Source organism: Sipha flava, unplaced genomic scaffold (assembly GCF_003268045.1).
Source record: "Sipha flava isolate LNK unplaced genomic scaffold, YSA_version1 45_pilon_pilon, whole genome shotgun sequence".
Classification (NCBI taxonomy): Eukaryota; Metazoa; Arthropoda; class Insecta; order Hemiptera; family Aphididae; genus Sipha; species Sipha flava.
The window spans coordinates 67316-85592 of NW_020273227.1; the positions used below are offsets into that span (position 1 = coordinate 67316).

Genomic DNA, 18277 nt, shown 5'->3' on the forward strand with positions numbered 1-18277 from the left:
CAATTACTCTTATTAAGTTTTATACCAAGCGTGCCTAACCTTTTCAACTTGTGGGTACATTCGAAATTTATATTTATACTACGGGTCGTATACACTTCACGGTTTTTTTTTGTTCATTGTGATAAAATGTACATAACAATAGACATGATATTATCTTTTTTCACTTATCGAATTGATCACTCTAATCGTGTATGTTCAAACTGTATGTACTTCAAGTACCTATTGTATACAATATCCATGATTACCGAGCAAAGAACGATTGACTGTTTTTTTTCAGTTTTATATTTTATTTTCGATACGAATGTACAGTACCTGCATACAACATTTTATGCGTAGGTACCGTACCTGCATTTAACGTTTTATGTATAGGTACCGTACCTGCATATAACGATTTATGCGTAGGTACCGTACCTGCATATAAACACAACCTTAAAATATATTACTTATCATAGAAAAAATGTTATCTCATAGTGGAAAGAATCATTTACCACTAAGCAATAATATTATTAATTTTATTTGAGATGAATAAAAATTACATATTAGTACAGATATTTTATTGTTTCAGAAATCAAATATTTAAAGCTGAAAGCCAAAACCAAAGTATCAATTAACTATAAATGCCTAGGAAAATTGTAAATAAATATGTGTCAGGGTTTGCGGATGCATATCCTGACACCCCCAAATGCTACCCCTGAATTGAGTACAAGATTTTTCATATTTTTTTTTGCCCAATAATATTAAATTAATTTTACCATAAAAAATTAACCATATGGATTGCAAAATACAAATTTTTATGCATACATGATAGTAAATTAGTAAGTACATATTATTTATTGTAAAACACATATGCACATACAGAAAACTAAATAAATAAATTTAAATCTGTGTACAGCGACGTAAAATATAATAGTTGTAATACTATATGTAAAAGAAAATAACCTGCAACCACCTATTCAACAATAAAACAACTGGAATAACTGTCCTAAAACAACATTCTTGTGCATTATTCTTTATATTATATTGAGTATTTGCCGGGAAAAATAAATAACTTGAAAAGTAGTTAATAATATATAAAAATATTATGCTATTAAATAAGATGTTTTTGTTAAACAATTTACAACAAAGCGTATCCATTTTTTTTTTTTTAGAAAGCCATGAAATTACATTTACACTCAGAATTGCAATAGTTAATAACATAGCAATTATTACACTCCTATTTAGATTTCTTTTATTAACATATAGAGATTATCTAAGGTGTTTTGAATATCATATTGATGCACATCTGCTATGTTTTACTTAAAATAGAGAAGTTGTGTAAATTTAATTATTTTTAAGTTAACAGGTGTACGTAGGTCTACCTGAAGCAAGGAGTAATGAAAAATAAAATTGTTTTGTTCATTTTTACGATGTTAGGCTTTATTATATATATAATATACAACATGATCAGTAAACAAATTGTTTTGTTTTACCCTGAGAGATTATTTACGAGACGGTAAGGGGCATAACAATACATAAATATCTGTTTTAATTTGATTTTGAATTGGCTGGAAAAGAAAGTGAACTGAAATTGGTTTCAGCCTTCATGTAGAATTCATATGTATGTATAGGACTTGTTTATCGTTGAAAAATCATTAATATAAAGTATGCATTTTTCCGTACGTGCAGTTTACGAGTGAAATAATAGTAACAGTAATAATAATATTGAAAAGCTTTGGTGTAAGATAAGTGACGAGTATGATGGTGTGACTAAGAGGCAGCAACAAGATCCCATCGTCAATAGCAAAGCCATGGTATGTATCATGTAGAAACCATAAATTTTCGAAGATCTGAAACGGTAACGTTTTAAAATAAGTCTTGTTGGGAGCTCATGACTTGCTTCTAATAATTTATTGCTGTTAACATTTTGCATTCAATTTTTCGAGGGCATCCAACTTGCTTTTCTTGGAACAATGCCTTTAGTCACATTTATGTGTTGTTTTTTATCATTATTATATATTATTTAATGCGAAGTACTTGTTCAATCAGTCTGGTTATGGTCGTTGGCCATTTTTTATTTTTATTTTTTTTTCAATTTGCCGCTGTAACAAGATCATAGATAGAGCATGCACACAAACAAACACACATACACACTCTACATACATCTCTACATACATTTCTTTCTTACATACGCATACACGTACATACATAAGCACGTATACTTACACACGCTTACTTACAGTAATACATACACGATCAATGGTAACATCTTGCACTAGTGCAAGGACAGGTTACATTTCGGTTAACACAGACCTTCGAATACTTTTATTCTTATTCTTGTTGCTGTAATGGGCGCCATCAATCTAACAACTAGACTTGATGAACGTTATTTTTCATCATTATCAGTAAATTATACTCACAAGATGCATATTTTTCTTCGCAAAATGTTATATATATGTTATATATATTACTATGCTATACTATGGTGATGCAAGCATATTATAGAAAGGTCAGATGATCTGAAATAGGTAATTGGTGTACAAAAATATCTGAAATTGCAAAAAAATAAAAAATAAATAAAAATATTAACCTATTGGATGAGTTTCTGATGAATTAAACTCATGGGGAGCTCAGGGTTTTCATGACATTTACGTTAGTTGCTCAAAATTATTAAAGTCGACTAAAATCATAATATATTAATTTGTTTTGATTCATTATCGATGACTCAGTTTCAATAAAAGAAAGCTATAAGTAGTAGTTTTTAAAGGTGTCAGAAAGGAGTAATCCTTGGGGTCATAATTTGGGTTCCGACATATTTTCGGATAATGGCTGTTTGCATAAAGTGATGTAATAGTTTTGTATTAGATAATATTAAATGTAACCGTAAGATTGAAAAAAGTGAAGGTACGCCCAAAATTATCTGGAAATATTAAAGAAGTAATTTTTATTTTGAAAATATAGTGTATAATTAAACTTTATAAGTATCTAGTTTATGGAGAAAAAAAGCATTTTGGATATAACTACTAAATTGTTAAAAAATTGATGCCATTGTGGACAGTAAGATTATGTTCCTATTACATTTGATACTTCAGACAATAATATGACTTCTACAAGTTTTAGATAAAGAGTTTTTTTTTTTTAATATCTTGAGTATCAATTGACCTAATAAATGTATTGTTAAAATATATTGTTTTTATTTCAAAGTCTATTTTATACGAAAATAGTTGTATTTTATCGTATTAAAATGACAAATTTCAAATGATGTAGTTTCACATACAATAATACATAAGTACATACGCCTCTATAATACAATGTATTTGTCAATGTTTTGCAGACTGCAGACAGATGACCGGTTTTGCTTTCGTTCGACCCGATTTTTTTTAATTTTTAGATGGCAGTTAAAGATTAGGATTTAGCATATTAAAAGAGTTAATTATTTTGTTTCTTATTCTCCAGACAGGCTACTAAAAACAAATGTGCTTTTATGAGTATAGAATATTTCCTTGTAATTAAATAATTGTTTTAAGTATTAATGTAAAGTACATCGTAATAATTACAGCGAATCTTTCAATGAGAACATTATCGTAAAAATATATCCTATCGTATGCATTAAAATGTAAAATGATTTTCATAATACGTTTGATTTACGTTATAGTTAATTTCGGTAGAGAAATTGGAAAAAGTAATCAATAGTTAAAAAAAAAAAACGCTTTACGTGATCAAAGTTATTAATTTCTTACATATTAAAAAATGTTAGTAATAATTATTTATATATTCTGTACCAACTACAAATATTTTTAACTACACTATACGATATTCGTAAATTGATATCCATTTAAATTTTACTAGTAATTTCGAGTTCAAAATCATATATTTATATAAATTAATCTTTGATAATATTTCGAAATTTTTACCTGTGGGGCTTAAAAGACGTAACATAATATATTATGTTAAGCAGAAAAAATGGGAGCAATTGAATTGGCTCTCAATCATTTACTATTGAATCGGCTCCCTACATTTTTTTTTCAAAAATACATTGGTTACCAAAATATTAATAATTTTTAGTCATACGTTATTTCCTGGAATAGTTAACATCAGTTACATTCAATAATAAGTTTATTTTGATTCTTAATTTTAACACAAGGTTTTCAGTGTTACATTCATATATTTAACTAGTTACATAGAGAGTTGTACATTTTAATACATCTTTTTTTTTCAATCAAAATATTTTACAATTCTAATACAAAAACCTTACAATAATGTAGAAGAAATAATAATAATTAAATAATTAAAATAATAAAATATCGACAATTATTAAGTTAAACGCGTCGTTATATTATATATATATTATAAGTATAAAAATAGTATATTATTAAATTATTCGTCACGATTTATATTTATTGACTAATATTCTTATATATTGAAATATTGAAATTGCACCTGTGTCATATTTTTGAATTTCGTTTTATAAAAATTGTATTTTGTTTCTAATTTCTTTCCGATATGGTTTTAATTTTATTGGAACTTCTTAAAATAATTTTAGTATCAACTTGAATATTATATAATATATTTAAAAAATTAAATATATTAGAATCTGGCGAATAAAATTGTGAATTAAATTTCAAATGGAAAGATTCACACGAGTTGGTTGTACAATAGTGTTGCTTTTTTCTAACCATATTTCTGATGAAAATATTGAATTAATGTGGATATAATTTTATATTAAATAATGGGTACATTTTGTTTGTTTTTCATTCCTAGGTTGTATTTTAGTTAACCCTACTGATTGTGAATGTAGAAATAGCAATCCAAATACATACATACGTTATATATTTGCTTATTTCTGTATTTTGCATGTACTCTGATGAAAGACTTAACTTTTTATTGTTCTACAACGGTTAGATAATTTCCAGCAGTTATTCGGCACCGTGACGCTAAAAATATTAAAGTCGCGTACTATTTTGATTTTTATATTTTGAGAACCACTTGTTGAAAATTATATTGGGAGTCTATTCAATATTGCGTCTTTTGGGAGCCAATGCAATGTTTGATAGAGTAGGTACTTAACCTAATATTGGGAGCCAATTCAGTGGCCACCGAAAAAATATCTACGTCTTCTAAAACAAATAGGTATTACATGTTAAAAAAAATACGTTTTATAGTAGGTAAGTTAGTATTAAATTAAATGCATATTTTTATTTAATTCAATATTACACACACACATATATATATGTATATATATATATATATATATACATCTTAGAAGATATATATTTTTCTTTTATTCAAATATTTCAATTTTTTATACGAATTAGATTACAAATTAAAAATATCATTCCAATTACAAATATTTTACATAGAAAATATATGACATTTTAAAGTATACGAATAGTTACGCTACAGTGAATCACAGCTACTTAATCTATTAAATTCTAATAAATCGTTATTTATATATGTGCTACAATATGGGTATTTAATTAATATAAATAAAACCATTGGACATATAAAAAACTTTTTTTTTCAGAACTTATTAATTGTATAATACCTATATAATAATTTTAAGTAATTATAAAATGAAAAATAATTATAAGTTTTTATTGTTTATTTTATTTGAACCATTATTCATATAATTTTAATATATAGAAACATTTCAGTAAATAATTTAGGGTTATTGAAAATATTTCATACCATTTATTGTTTTATTTTTATAACAGACAGTTTATCAAGAGTTAGAAGCCGACCAAAAAACAAAAAAATAAAAATAAAAGTTTCAATATTTTCTTAAGTTTTTTATAATCCACGTATCTTTCATACAGATATATCTTACAATGATTTATGCACTTCTGCACTATCTTTACTTATTTTAATGATTTGGAAATAAACAAAAAGTAAAAATAACTGTTTAATGATAAATGATTTTAAACAAGTATATATTTTTAGCATAGCTCACTGACAATTAATACAAATTATTCTTTAAATCAACTGGACGTCTAGTAATATCAATAATTAAAAGAAAAAAAATGTATTCATTTTGAACTAATTGTTAAAACCACTGTAAAAACAAAATAATTTGTTGAAACAATTAATTTAATAAAAAAAAAAAAATAATAATAATAATAATAAAAATATTTTATGTACGCAGTTATGAGTAATATATTCGTTATAATTTAAAAAATGTGCTGATTTAAATTTTACAGGTTTTCTCCATTGTCATGATTAGGATTCGGAGATTATGTGCATTAAAAAACTAAAATATATATATTTATATTAAATATAGTAAAATAATTTATAAAAAAAGTACAATTTATACAATTTAGAATTATTTTGGATCTAGACTGTAATAAAAAATCAAATACATAAATACATTTTCAAAATAAAATGCTCTATAATTTGGTCTCCACACAAATTTATGCTGACTGCAAAAACGTTCGACTTCAACAGGTATAATTTGGGCAAATTTCATATTTGCAATATCTAAAAGAGTGAGTTTACTCTGCAGTTAAGTCTCTTTTATTCCGTAATGGATAGCTCTAAGTAATTTCAGGCAATTTAAACCAGGATTCTTACAAACACACGACACGCTTGTTTAGCTAGTAGTCCTGCTGTCAGTACTCCTCAAACGCGGATTACGACAAATTAAAAAAAATTATCACTGTCGTGAATATATTATTGATAATCATTTGTCTGGATCATAAAACGTGATAACTTAACATTTTGTCCATAATTTACATTTAACGACTGACATTATTTTGTATTCGTACTTTTAGAAACACTAAATTACTAGAAGATTATACAATTGACAAAATATAAAATTGTATTTATAAAAATTGTGTTAATGTGCAAAAAAAAATGGAATGAGTAAGAAACATGTAAAAATATGTAATATCAAGTATGGCTTATTTTATTACAAATCTTTGGAAACAAATTTATCTCTTGTCTAAATTAAATTATCTAGTCACAGTAAAAATATGTATTCAAATATAAATCCATGGCTTAGTGATAAATACTTTAGGAGTCAAGAAAGAATACTAGAAAAGTTTATCTTTTGCTTACCTTTCAAAATTAATTATTACTTGAAAATCATAAAAAAATCCTTGGATTTTTCCAAATAATTTTACAGTTTTGCTTTTAAGAGCATTGCTAGATCCATATCCTAGAATTATTTAAATTGCTTTGAAATTATTAAAATTAATTTTTATATTTTTTTGCATTCTCAATTTTGCATATTCAATCAATTATATTAGCAACAAAAATTCTATTATATTACAATGATAGAATTTTTGTTGCTAATAATGTTAATCAGAACTTGTTTTGTCTTATGATCTAAAGACTAAGATAGAATAAGTATCGAAGTAATTACAATTTAAGTTAATCGCATAATCGGGGAGAAATAAGACCACACTAGTATTAACATTTTCAACTTAAAATCAAACAATTCAACTTAAATAATAAATAACACAATACTGGTGTGTAATTCAATCGTTAGTTTGAGTTTTAATTCGTATACATGGAAGTGACGGTGGATTCCAAACGGCTCCCTTCTATTTTAGGCTTATTCCCAGACGGCTCCTATCAAAAAAGGTTTTACGAACAGGTAAATTCCCAGTGGCAAAAGGTTTTACAAACATGTATATTTCTAAACGGCTGACGGTAATACCGAAAATATCTGATGTTTTGATAATATTGAAATTAATTATTTATTATACGTACCTACTTGTGTACTCAGCAAACATCACATGCTTGTACGTACGTAGTAGGATCAAAAAGTTCCCGGAATTTATTTATAGGAAAAAAACTATTTTCTTATCAAATATTTGATTATTGGAATTAAAAGTAGACAATATTAGCTATCAGTAGGTTAATTACATTAGTCTCATGTGAGCCGTAATCTTGTACATACGAAACTGAGTTTACGTATTTTTTCAAAATGTCACAATTTGAACAACGCCACTCGCCTTTTGCAGTTTAACAATTTTTGACGGATAAAAAAATTTCTATAGTTCCATAACCCCTGTATTCACCAGATATTGTTCCATGTGACTTCTGGCTGTTTCCAAACCTAAAACTTGGACTCAAAGGTGAACGTTTTGCGACGATTGAAGACATTAAACTTAATGCGATAGCGAATCTCAGGGTCATTCCAATAGAGGGATATCAAATATGTTTCCATCAGTTAAAAAGTCGTTGAAGTAAGAAGTGTGTTTGTGCTAAAGGACGATATTTTGAAGGAGATTAAGTAAATTTATATTTAAATTGTATATATAAAAAATAAAATGAAATTCCGGGAACTTTTTGATCCTACGTATTATGTCAGATCTATACTGACTCGTATATCATGGATATCTATCGGTAGTGTGTGTAACGTGTGTTAATGGATAATTGGCATTATTAACAATAGTAAGTGATTTAAATAGGTTAGGTTAGGTACATATAGGTCTAGATTATAGTGAGTAAAAATTTACCTAATGTATGGTTTTTTTTTGTATTTTTACATATACATACATTTTTTTTCTATTTTATAATACTAAAATTTAATATCATTTTAATAAAATTTAATTTACAATAATAAATTATTTTTATATATTTTTATAATAACTTAGTGTACATCAACACATTTTTAACCACACCTCTTTTGAGACAGTCCTTAGAGTGTATGAAGTGGGAAGGAATTTGTATTGTAAAAAACCGGATTCGTTTGAGAGTTTACCTGTTCGTATAACCTTTTTCGACGTGAGTCGTTTGGGAATTTACCTGTTAGTAAAACCTTTTTCAATAGGAGCCGTTTGGGAATTTACCTTTATGTAAAACGGTAGCCGAATGGGCTACATATGGAAGTACAGATACAGCTTAGTGCATTTGTAAAGGGAGATGGGGAAGAGTACGATTATCGTTAAAAGCATTATAATAGATACATTTTTAACCGCCAACAAATCATTTGAACATTTCGTATCGTGCTTACAATTTATAGTAAACTTCAAGATATGAACACATTATGATACAAAATAATACACAATAACCTAATTGTAAGTGTTAATAGGTAATAGAGCAAACGAACGAACATTATACGGTTTAATTGTTATTCATTAGGTATAAACGAAGAGAATAATAATGCATCAATAGACATTTGATTGATAAATTAAGTAGAACGTTTTTATTTCAGATTTTATTTGTAATTTTTAGGATATTTCATATTAGTAATCATATAAAATATTATCTTATGAGAATATAATGTAAATGAAATTATTACTAGTTGAAGTATAAAACGTTTCAATTATCTTCTATATTGTAAAAAAAAAAAAATAAAAATATTTCAACTATATTAATATTTAATTAAATAATTTTCTAAACACGGTTAACCAAAATTATTTTATGAGAAAAGTAGTAGTTACTTTTCCACTAGGATAGTTTTTACACTCTTAAATGTGTAGTATTACATTTCAATTAGTATACCTGTTGTTTATATACAGTATATCAATATAGTTTTTTTTTTGTTATTGTTAGAATTTTAGAAAAAAGGGTAAAAATTATTATTAAATTTACATTATTTTGAATCAATCATAATACTATTTTCAAATGTGTAATTAATGTGTATTAATTATCATTTGATAAATATTCTCATTTACTCGTACGTGTAGAATATAGTTTTTTAAGAATACATTTTTCGTGGTGGTTATAAATCTTATGTTCCAACACTTTAACAGAAGTGTAGAAGAGTATAAAAGTAGTGGCGTAGTGTATTAACGTTTAAAATAAAAATCATTTGTATGTACGGTGTTGTATGGATTGCCGACTTGTAATCAAATGGTTATTAATAATTAGCCAAGACTCACCGTCAATTATTTTATTTTATTTACGAAATAGTGGTTGAATACGTTAAATTTGATAGATAGTTTAATTAAATATAATTAAAAACTGAAATTTGTTTAGATCATTTTTGACAACTTAAGAGTATTATTAATTATTTTTTATTCTTTTTATTTTCTTATTGTATTTAATACTCCAATAATGACTAAACATGGAATTATTGATTGGGAGATATATTTTTACAGTTTAACTAAGTAACATTTTAAAATGTGTAATTGTTATACATTGTTTTACATAATATTTTGCTATAATATTATATATTATTTTATAGACAATAAAATAATATAAATATGTACTATTTCGATTCATTTTGATTTTTTTCGACAAGTACAGATAGATTTAATGAGATTTTAATGAAAAATACTTTAAAAAAAGGGTTTAAAATTGCATTAAAAAAAGTATGTCATAATATATTTTAGAACAGGGGTCTCCAAACTACGGCCCGCGAACAAGTTTTAACCGGCCCGTGGCCCGCATAAGACGCATAGGTAAATATAGATATATAAATATCAGTAAATATAAGACATATTAGTAAAAGCATTTAGGCAAAAACTTATTTTATTTGAAACACAAATCTCAAAAAATTGTTTTACTCATTTTTTTACTTGCAATAAATATAATAAACAATGTAAATTATAATTTCCAATCGACTTCGCTCAAAAAATAATTTCTAAACTTAAAATTAAATTTAAACAACGTTTTTCTGACCTTGACGTAAAATCTAAAGACATAAATATTTTTCAAAATCCGTTTGGTTGTATTTTTTATTAATATATATATATATACAGTGAAACCTCCCTTAACGGACACCTCTAAATACCGGACCCCTCCAAATAGTGGACGTGTTTATGGGAACGAGGATATTTTCATTATTTTAATATAGGAAAACCTTTAAATACCGGACAGGCCCATTAAGAACATTTGATTTTTTTTTTGTGGCCCTTGAATAAAAAAGTTTGGAGATCCCTGTTTTAGAATATTATTGTACATTTATGAACTACTCGTGTAATTACTTGTAGATTTCCTTCATCCAATCAGAACCATATTTTGGTACTTTAATTATTAAGTATTTTAAATCTGTAAGAATTTTAATGAATATTTTTAATATCAAATTCTAATCCATTTTCATCCATTGACGACCAAATTTGGGTGTTCATTTATACAGTATTTTATTCATTAGATTAACCTTTATAATATTGATAGAAGATAAAATATATTAAATACAACATATGAGTATATTGAATAAATTGCATATAATTGCATATTAATAAGTGTATTAATATTTATACAAGAAATATTTGGGTCTTTTTTTTAAAAATATAATTTTATGGGATTCACAAACCTTTAATTAAGTTTCAAATATGTGTTTGGAAAATAAATTTCTGTTTCAGGTAAAAATGTGGATTCTTGATTGTTGTCCAAGTATTTTCTTTGTTAATGGAAATGCAGTAAAATAATTTAAAAAAAAAATTACTCCAATTAAGACTCATTTATTTACCTAGGTCTTACATAATGTATTTACTTGTTTAAAATGTTGAAAAAGTGTTATCATTAAGTTAGTAATAAGTTTATTACAGTATTGCTCAATTATTTATTATAATATAATAATTACGCAGTAATAACATAATAACATACAGCAGGTTATTGGATAATACATGGTAGGTTTTATTAGCATAAATCTATTAAATCGGTAATAAACTTAAATGACTGTGATTAAAACAATTATTTCAATTTTATGATATCAATGTTTTAATAAGTCGTAATAAAAATTTAGAATTTCATATTAAAACAGTGTAATTGTCCACGTATTGAATCTAATAATGAGTTAAAAATGAAGTAATTACATTTAAAATTACATTTAACAAATACTATAGTGATGTATAGTAATACATTTTTATTTTTATTAAGTAATATGTATGTTCGATTTATTTGACTTATTTGTCAGTGTGTCATTGTATACCAAACGTATGTAAAAAAATAAAATAAAAAACGTTTGCATAAAGAAAAAAAAATGACGAATAATAAAAATTATATCGCAGTTAAATTTATTCAGTTTGCAAATGGTCTATAATATTATGCGTTCTTTATGTTATCCCATCGATCATAAAGGCACTCAAACAGATAAAATCCTGAATGCATGTAATAATACAATATCTATGCAAGAAACGTGTACATTACTAAATACGTCAAACGATTGGTGTGTGAGTGTGTCCCCACCTAGCTGTCGGTTTTTTCCCTTCTATTTTCTCTTCTATCCTATGTTTTTTATTTTTATTTTATATTTTTTCATTATTGTTACTAATATGTTTTTTTTTTCACTTTTTCTACCTGTAATCCTGAAGGGTAAAAAAAAGTGAGAAAAAACACCGCTTGTTCTCGGTGGAAGGGACGGTGATCGGTTCGGGTTTAAAGAGAGTGGGAGCGTTTGGTGGAGTTTTTATTTTGACAGTGACAGTAACCACAGACTGACCGACCAACCGGAGATTTTTGTTTCACCTTCGAGTACAACCCCCCGAACTCAGAAATTTCAACACGGGTTTGCGTTAAATTGTATAATTTGTAATATATCAGTTCGTCCTATACCGTACAGGTGGTCAAGTTTGATCTTGGATACCTTCTCGCAATTGCAATTTTAACCGTAAGTATTTTTTGTGTTTATTAATATCCATAGTACAGTAGTGATTTTGCCATTATGCTTTGTTTTATAGGGTCGTATTTTATTTCTGCTATATTTTATTTTGAAACAGTAGTTGAATTTGAAAATAAACTATCAGTTTGCGTGAAAAAATAATAGTATCAAGTATTTGTCATCCAAATAATAAACATAAGTGTAACTTCCTGAATAATTTTATTATACATAGTGAAATGAAAATTGATCTGGTCTCTTTTATAAGAAAAAATTTAAAAGGCATAAATTAAAAACATAAACTAGGTACATACATTTTATCATACGGAAATTTTATTTTTATCAGTCATGTATTATTACTTATTCGAATAAAAGTACACTTCAACTTGAGAAAGATTTTATTGACCGCTAAATTATTGTAGTTAAACATCTCATATGAATTAATTTATTCAAAATAATTGTTCAATAATTTATCACAAAAAAATTTAATTAATTTACATTTATTTGTAATAAAAAGACGAACGTAAAATAATTTTTTATAAGTTCTTAGTAATATTACAATGAAGTCGGATTTTTAAGCGGTTGGTACAATAAAAAAACTGGTTTATGCTCGATTTTGCACTGCAATAACCCTCGCAATAGTATAAAAGAAAAAACTATTAAAAACCCTTGTTTAGGTCCGTGCCGAATGTTTTTGGCATTTGGTTTAAGTGAATTTTGTGCGGACCGGCGGTGGCCCGCGGCGGCGTTATCATGCGTGTATCTATTGCGAAAGGTCAAAACGGCTGGATCGACCGAATCATATCCAACCTATGATCGTTCCCCCCTTTAAGTATATTACCAATGGCTACAGGGGGCCACCAGCGACGTTATCCGTGAGGGGCACGTTCGCTCCTGAGATCTAAAGTAACGTACGTGATAGGCAGGTAGTGCAAAAATCCACAACAATGACGTGTACCAGATGTTTTTCTTTAGATAATGCCTGTAGGTAGTAGGTAGGCCGTGAGAGTAAGAGAGAGAGTGAGAGTGATATAGAAAGAGAGAAATAAAAAAAAAAATCCGGACGTAGGTATATATCTAACACAATATAATAACAATAATAATACCGTTCAAGTTTCTTCATTGTAGCAATGAAATTTTGATGAACTGCCAAAATGAAAAAAACCCAGGTGAAAGATAAAAATAAAAATAAAATAAAAATAAGAAGAAAAGATTCAAAAGTGGTATTAGGATGAGAGCGATTAAATGTAATATCCCTAAAATAGTGGTTGTCGTGTGCCACCAAGATAAAAAAAAAATAAATAAATAATCTTAGGGCGAATAATCATTTTGATAAAACGGTATTTCGCTATCACAACACTGTAGTCATTAGTTTAACCGTCATATATACTTTTTTTTGTTTAGGGGTTGTGTAATATGGATTTCAAAAGAAATTACCCTTGTATTATTTCGCAGGCTTTGACTAAAGGGATACAAAATAATGTTTTTAGACATCAAGTTGAGTTGATATGGATATATAGCATCATAGGGTGTCTTATATCATACTGAAAGATCTAAAATGAGAATGCGAGGTATTTTATGAAACATCGTTTTTAATCGCAACTGAATTTTTTCTGAGATACTTAACATGTAGTGAGATCATACTGATATTTCGTTTTTATAAAAATGATAGTTGATGATCACTTTAAATAAAATATATAGGCAATCGATCATTAATAAATAATTAAGGTAATTTACGCCAATACATTAACGTTTCTTGATGGTGAAACTAAATACTTTATACAAAAAAATGTATTTTATAAATAATTCTTCATAATGTTTGGAAAAAATTTAAATTTTAAGTCAAGAACTTCAATATATATAAAATTGTTTGTTAATCATCATACAATAATTTACTTTATTTCGAAATTGCGATTTAAACATATTTGTTTTTTTTTTTTTACGTAAAGTCAGTACAAAATTATTGTTAACGTAGTATTTATTTATTGAATGCTATAGCTTTTTTTCAATCGAAATTGTTTGTTCATTTTATTCATTCTGAATACGGTGTTAAATAAGATTACCAACCGTGAATTTCATGAGATGGTTTTAACTATGTATAGCTAGTACAGAATATGTAAATAATTACATAGATGCTACATATTAATTAGTGTTTGAGGTTTGAAGATTAAAAGTATAATTGTTATTTTCGTTCAATGATATTTTAGTTGTTAAATAATTTTGATTGTTTAATGTAAACTCTGAATCAAACATCAGTTCAAAAAGTATATCACTTTTCAAATACAAAAACAATTACTAATTTCTTATCTCATGTATATTTTTAGATTCTATCTTTTTACATGGTAAAATAATATGATATAATAAATATTGGAATTGTATAATAATTTTGTATTAGATGTATGTTAAGTTGCGTTTGTTATATATATGTAAACTATGAAATGTATGCTTAATAATACATACGAGGAATAGAAATTATGATTGATTATAGTAAAAGTAAATTGAATACGAAACTACATAAAGTACATTTAATCAAAGAAAATCGCATATTTGTTCATTTACAGAAGATGTAAATATATGTATTTAGTTATTCACTATTATGAAACTCGTCATAATCCTAATAACATGTTTTAGTAATATAATTTATATAATTCTGAAAAACATAATATAGGTTTATAATAATGGTTCATTATAATGAAATATATAAGTAAATAAATTTTTATTATTTTGTACTAATGCACAATTATGTAGGTATGAAGTATCAGTATATTTATAATCGTATGTGAAAATTGTAATGTGTAAATCGTTTAAATTTAATTTCTTCTATAAAAAAAAAAGAAACCATTTCAACGAATAGCATTTTCATTTAAAGTCAATAATAGATTTTAATTTTCAAATTTAATCTACAATGAAATCAGTTTGTTAAATTAACATTTTGATACAAATGAAACGATTTTTACAAAATCGCTGTACAATATATTTAATAAACGTTAAAGACTACCTACTAGAATAATATATGATTAACGTATATTATGCAAATTAAACGGGACATCTAGAAACGAGGTCATTGCTCTTGTTTTGTTCTGTTTCATAGGTTAACGGTAACTCAGTAACTAATCATTTATGAATTTTAGTTTTATAACATTTAATTCTATAGTATAATATTAATATGACGCATTTACTTACTTTTCCATAATAATAAGTGAAACTCAAATAATTATCGGGGTAAATTTTTTTATACCCATATAAAATGTCATAATGTAAAAAGTAACTTCTGTATACGTAAAAATATTTTATAAAACTAATTTATTTATATTAAAAAGATTCAAATTAAAACGATGAATAATGGATATTCATATAATTTTATTTCTTACATAGATGCTTAAATTCAATAAGTTAAAACTAAATATTTTTAAAACGTTTAATATTTATAGATCTTTATCACTGTATATAGGTATGTTCATTATTGTTACGAAGCAGATGCAATTTGTCGTGGTTAAGTTAGCCAATTTTTCAAAACCGTATGTGTTAAGTAAAATGTCTGGTTCTCATTATTAATACTTCTATTTCCTGCTTATTCTATGTAATTTTTTGACAAAACCAAGTATATATATATATATATATATATATATATAATAAAGTATATTAAGCTAGACCTTATTATAAAGATAAAATATAATTATTTCAAAATCGTTTCCGCTTTTAGGAATTTAGAGTCTTATAAACCTGGTAATCGTATTTTTTTGTTATCTTATTAACTATTATTATTGACTTAAATTTTTAGCAATACATTCTTCCATGTAATGTAGATGTCACATATTATACTATCCCAACAATAAATAATTTATTAAAATGAAATATTTGTTTTTAGTTTGTTAATTAAATATTATAATATAACGCAATATGCATATATTTTGTTTAAATATTTCCAACGATTATTTTTGGTTTAAAAAAAAAATACCCGGGGGGAGGTGGTAACTTCGAAATTTGACCTCTTCAATGGTGTATGACATGGGGATAGGTGGTATTAAAGAGTTGTGTGAATTAATTTCGCGTGTTCGAGGTCAACGACTAGCCAAACTGTTAAGCACGTGCAAAAAATATAACGACAACTATAGAGTAAGAGAGAGGGTGATCAAAGAGTAGGAGTAAAACTGTATTATTGTAATATTATGGAACCCAGTGTCTATTGCTCTTAAGCCATTCATATACTTATAGATCATTGAGTACATCTTGTGTAAGTAATAATAGATTAGGATATCATTTAAATAAATACGAATTGATTTTAAACTAATAATATAGTCACGGCAACGTTTATAGAAAAGTTAATTAACACAATGGTTTGAATTACAAGTTTTTTTTTGCACTCCCACTGATGCACTATCTAGTAATAATCGTGTTATAAATGGAACTTATATTTTTTTATACCGTTATGATTTTGGAGCTAATAACAGTTTAAAATGTATTAAGTGAAAAATATTTTGATCAATATTTAATGATTATTAAAAAAATAAAAATAAAAATAAAAATTAATATTCAAACAATAAACACAATACAAAACATAATTGCATGTGAAGTAACGTAATATATAATGACTTAGTGAAGTAAATACAATGAAAAATATCCTCGATAATAATGTGTTATAATCGATTGGATTTGATAGCTATTATGTAACACGAAGGAAAAGAAAAATGACTATACTATATTTCCAGAAGATAATAATGCCCTTTGAACGTTATTAAATTGGTTACGTGTTGGAGCACATCTGGTCACGGTTAATGGGCAGATGTATGAGGTTTCGGGTTTCTAAATTTTGAAAAGATTTGGCATGTTTTAAATACTACGTTCCTTGGGAAAGTATCCATTAATAAGCGGTGTTTGGTGAACACTCGCATACCAGATCCGACAAGGACGACAAGAGACGACAGAAGGGTATTAAAAATTGGCACATAAATAATATTGCTTTGTACATATACGTTTTTAACCGAAGTAACCAACCGTGTAATTTACGATATTTCGACAAGTATATAAGCAGTGTTTATTATTGGTCGCTCTGTTAATAATTCATGCATATGAGACATTAGAGTTATGCTTTTACTTAGTATTGCTATTATTAGACATTATTAACTACAGTGCAAATATTATAACAGTTTGATGTTGGTTGGTCAGAACAGCTGACACATTAAACTGCAAATAAGCATTATTTTTGTTATGTATGAATATTATATATAATATATGCTTAGAATTAAGAGCAACTATGTTGGAAATTTTTAATCTTTAATTTCTGTGTGCAAAAAAAAACATACATTAGATTTATATTTCGCTGGATGGTATCTCTTAGGAGTATTTTTTATTTCTCGTTAGTATAATTTTATCTAATTTGTTTATTGTGCATACCTATATAGCATAGATCGTATAATTTTTTCCTTTTTTTTTTCGAAAAAATGTTATTGGAAATAAATGTATTGTGATAAAAAAAAAAAAATGTTTTTTTTTTTTTTAAATCTTAAAATTATTTATTAATTATATAACGTTTACTAGAATATGTCCTATGCTGTTAGTTATCTCACTTGCGAATTATATAAATAATTATTTCATCATTGTGTGGCCTCATGACTATAATAGTAATAAATATTACCATATAAAATAAATATTATAGTATATTTATTTGATAAAATATACATTTTATCAAAAAAATTAACCAAAATGCGGTTGAATAATTTCGCTGGTTAATGTATGAATACATGATATTACAATATTTGGATAGTTATTGATAGCCTTATATTAAAATAAATATTAGTATACACAGTAGAT

General features: G+C 26.0%; 1 protein-coding gene across 1 annotated transcript in view; it reads left to right on the forward strand.

The window, feature by feature from the left end:
* Positions 1 to 12279: 12279 nt before the first annotated feature.
* The window catches only part of LOC112689652 (growth/differentiation factor 8), a 33327-nt gene continuing 27329 nt past the window's right edge, over positions 12280 to 18277 (forward strand). Inside the window, exon 1 of the mRNA XM_025563459.1 lies at positions 12280 to 12478. The gene's annotated coding sequence lies outside the window, so the exon portion shown is untranslated. The remainder of the gene's footprint in view (positions 12479 to 18277) is intronic.